The sequence below is a fragment of the Colobus angolensis genome, unplaced genomic scaffold, assembly GCF_000951035.1.
Source record: "Colobus angolensis palliatus isolate OR3802 unplaced genomic scaffold, Cang.pa_1.0 Scaffold84, whole genome shotgun sequence".
In the NCBI taxonomy this organism is placed as follows: Eukaryota; Metazoa; Chordata; class Mammalia; order Primates; family Cercopithecidae; genus Colobus; species Colobus angolensis.
In genome coordinates, this window is record NW_012122265.1 from 1,717,835 (window position 1) to 1,722,667 (window position 4,833).

The following is a 4,833-nucleotide window of genomic DNA, read 5'->3' on the forward strand; positions in this document are numbered from 1 at the left end:
GCCCCGGGCTTTTACCCACAAAAACTGAGAGATAAGAAACATGTGTTGTTCTAAGCCACTAAGTTTGCGATAATTTGTTCCACACCATAGAAAACTAACAGCCTGGCCCCAAATGCCCACAATGCCAAGACTGAGAAACTTAACTTAGGGCTTGTTGTTGTTGTTGCTTTCTGCAAGGGCTGGATTACAAACATGTTTGTCTTTGCAGGCCATTTGTTCTCTGTCATTGTGTCTGTTTTTTATCACTGTGTAATCTAAATCACCACAAACCCAGCTGTGAAACAAACCCTGTGCATGGTTGGCTCACAGTTCTGTGGACCAGAGCTCTGGGCATTCTGTAGGGCTTTTTCCTTAGGGCCTCACTGGCTGAGAGCAGATGCCAACCAGGCTGGGCTTCTCGCTGGAGGTGCTGGGGAAGACTCCACTCCTGGGGCATTCACAGTGTGGACAGAATTCGGTTCTTGTGGTTGTAGGGCCACTGTCCCCATCTTCCTGCTGGCTGTAGGCAGGGTGACTCTCTGCAGGCGTTGTGTTCAGTCCTTTCCCCTGGCTCATGAAGAGCCTGCCTCAGGGAGCATCCCCTCTCACACTGTGAATCCCTCTCAATTTCTCTCCTGCCACCAGCCAGGGGGAGAAAAAAACAATCCAAACTCTGCTTTTACAGGGCTCATGGGATTCAACCAGGCCCACCCTGATCCTCTATTTTAAGGTCAACCCATTAGCAGCCTAAACTTTATCCACAAAATGCCTTTGGCCAGGCAACATAACACATTCACAAGGGTGAGAATTATTCACAATTCTGGGAATCAGGGCACAAAGTCTAGGGGGACCTTCTTGGAATCACCACAGCCAGCCATGGTACCATGAAAGCAGTCACAGGTGGTACATAAGTGAATGAGTGGGGGCCATGTTCCAATAAAACTTTATTTACAAAAACTGATGGGGAATAAGATTTGGCCAAGGGTGATTGTACTGTTGACCCCTGGTCTAGGAAATGTCACCAGCAGCTGCTGAAACCATAAAAAGAAAAGCCACTGGGCACTTGGTGGCTTATGGCTGTAGCTGGCCACACCCAAACCCACTCACTGATCAGCCCCATATCCCAGTAGGAAATCCCAGGACATCCAGTGCCTCCTGCCATGCACAAAGGAAGTACCATCTCCCTCCAGGAAGCAGCCTTGCCAAAAGGCTTGACCTCACACTGATCAGGCCTCAGCATTACAGAGTGTGGAGACACCTGAAACGCTGTGTGGTGCGACCTGTGAAACCCAAAATGTTGGGAACTCCTTAGGATGAATGCCCTTGCTTCTTCAACAAATAAGTGGCAAGAACGAAAAGACAGAGGCACCGATTGATCAAAGGGGGCTCCAGAGGCACAGGAGCAAGGCAGCACGTGAGCTCCGTGTGGGGTGACTTGAAGACACCATCTGTAAGATCCATTTATGAGACAATGGGGGAAATTTGAGCCCTGTCCAGGTTTGATCATATTAAAGAGTTACTGGTATTTGTTCAGCTGTGAAAATGGATTTTTGATACAGGGTTCTTATCTTTTGGGAACATGAGAAGACAGACAGAGGCCCACTGGGACTTGTTATAATAAAAGGAATCTAGAGACGGAGTTGCAGGGTGGGAGGCACTGGCTGGCCGTTTGGCGGTACTCATGGAATCTAAGGAAGCCTTGGAATGTTTCTGTGTGTGTGTAAAATTCTCCCAGTAGAGGGTTTGGAAATAATCTGCCTTCAGACTACAAGGCAAGTTTCAAATGCAAAGGCCCAGGGGTCAAGGAGCCCCTCAGAGCTGTGGGTACCTGGCTTTCTCTCCACCAAGCACTCCTGGCAAACATGGGTTGTGATTCATTATGGAGAAGTTGCCCCTGGGCATTTGTGAGTCAGGGCTGCTGTGTGTCAGAGTGTGGCCAGCAGCAGCTTTGGGACGATTCCCTCCACGTGGCCCTGGGGGGCCACTGTTCAAGTTTCCAAGGGACAATCCAGCTTCCCTCCAGCTTGGCCTTGGCAGCTGAACACCTCATTCCTGAGCAGCCTAAACTCACCCAGAGACTGACCAGTAGGTCTTAAAACTTTGCTCCTGCACCATCTGACATCCGACTCACTCAGCACAGCCACAAGCTGCAACAGACATCCAAGACATAGGAGCTTGAGAACAAGGGGGCCACACTTACAATGGGGCAGCTTATGAACAGCGCCAGACCCAGCAAGCCAGGATGACAGCCACTGACACCCTATTACCATGGGAATCTTGGGGCTTGTGTGTCCAGCACCACCTCCATGGCTACATAAAGTTAGACATGGGAGGGAAGGAAGAGAGGAAGGAGGGAGAGAAGGCAAAATGGAGTAGGTGGGTGGGTGGATGGATGGATGGATGGATGGACGCCTGGATGGATGGATGGTTGGATGTTTGGGTGGATAAATGGGTGGGTGGATGAGTGGGCAGATGAGTAGGTGGACGGATGGATGGATGGATGGATGGGTGGGTGGATGGATGGATGCATGGATGGATGCATGGATAGAAGGATGGGAAGACAGGTAGATGGAAGGATGGTTGAGGGGATAAATGGATGGGTGAATAAGTGGGTAGATGAAAGGATGGATGGATGGATGGATGGATGGATGGATGGATGGACAGATGGATAGATGGATGGATGGATGGTTGGGTGGATACATATATGGATAGATGGTTGGACAGATGGATGAGTGGGTGGATGAGTGGATAGATGAATGGATGGGTGGCTGGGTGGATAGATGGATGAATGGATGGATGGATGGATGAACGGATAGATGGATGGTTGGATGCTTGGGTGGATAAATGGGTGGGTGGATGAGTGGGCAGATGAGTAGGTGAATGGATGGATGGATGGATGGATGGACAGACAGGTAGATGGAAGGATGGTTGAGTGGATAAATGGATGGGTGAATAAGTGGGTAGATGAATGGATGGATGGATGGATAGATGGATGGATGGATGGATGGATGCATGGATAGAAGGATGGACAGACAGGTAGATGGAAGGATAGTTGACTGGATAAATGGATGAGTGAATAAGTGGGTAGATGAATGGATGGATGATAGATGGATGAATGGATGGATGGATGGATGGATGGATGGATGGATAGATGGATGAGTGAATAAGTGGGTAGATGAATGGATGGATAGATAGATGGATGAATGGATGGATGGATGGATGGATGGATGGATGGATAGATAGATGGATGGTTGGGTGGATAGATGAATGGATGGATGGCTGGGTGGATAGATGGATGAATGGATGGATGGATGAATAGTTGTGTGAATGGATAGATGGTTGTATAGATAGGTGGGTGGATTAGCAGGTAGATGAGTGAGTGGCTAGCTAGCTAGCTACCGATCTATCTACCTATCCATCTGGCTATCCATCTAGCTAGATAGATGCAGAGAGAGAATAGACAGGGGCACACAGAGGATGAAGGAAATGACAGATATGAACATACCTGCAAACATGGAGCCCCATAGACATGCAGATGAACACACACTGGCAGGAATAGCCACTGACATCCCAGGCACCTTATATCTCTCTGCGCTTCCCACATGGTAACTTATTAGTTAACTCATGGCAGCCCTTGGACATGGGTACTGCAGAGGGGGCATGTGAGGCACAGGAGGGCCCTCCTTCTTGCTCATCATCCTGCAGCTAGTAGGCAGAGAGACCCACGCCAAGTGTCTCTGGGTGCTGTGCTGGCACCTACAGAAATGCAGTGTTACCCAAACCCCTGGAGATCAGATGGGCCCACAGAAAGGACAGAAGGTGGGCCCGTGGATGACCCAGAAGCTCAGACATACCCACAAGTACACAGGAGTAGACCAGGGGCCCACAGAAACTCAAGAGCCAAGGAAGATTCTTGGAACCACAGAGGGGAACCCACACAGTCAGACACACAAACCCAGATGGCTCTTTGACCAGGACGCCTGCCTAGGCAGTGACCGGATGGGTTAAAGGAACTTTCCTCAGTCCCACACCCCACACCTCATGCCATCCAGACCTGCCCACAATTAGGTCAGGGAGGGGTGGCTGAGAGTAACCAGGGGAGGGCTGACTTTGGGCCACCAACAGCCAACCCAGCCAGCAGCAGGTGTCACCATGAAGTGACTCTAGGGCCTGAAGAAGCCATCAAGGCCAGAAGTAGAGAGGTTCCACTGCCACCACCCCCAAGCCAACCCTCCTCTCTACCCCCAGGGCCTGCCCTGAGCCCTCCAGAGTTCTCTGTATTTGGACATGCTGTATTTGGACATGGAACCAGCCCTTTGCTGGCCTGCTTTGTGCTAATCCCCGACCCCTGCCCTGTGGGCACTGGGCAAACAAGCAGCCAAGTGGACTGGAAGTGTAGCTGGGGGCCAGTCAGGGTCTCCAGGCAAGGAGGGAGAGGAGCTTGGGAAGTTCCAGGTCCCCAGGTCACCGTAAGGCAGCTTCCAGGCCAACACAGCCCAGTTGGATTCTGGTGAGCTGGTCCTGCGCCCCTGCCGTGTGCCTGCATTGCTTCTGCCTGGAACACCGGCCCTCCGATCTCCAGTCCTAGGACAACACCCAGGTCACTGGAGGCCGCTGGGCTCTCTTTCTCTGGGAAATGCTGTGGGCTTAGGGTCTTGCCTACTGCTGGGCAGGCCTCTCCAGATCCCGGCATGGGCAGTCTGTGCACCCCTGTTCCCCGATCTTGCCTAGTGCTGGACAGGCCTCTCCGGACCCTGACACGGGCAGTCTGTGCACCCCTGTTCCCCGATCTTGCCTAGTGCTGGACAGGCCTCTCCGGACCCTGACATGGGCAGTCTGTGCACCCCTGTTCCC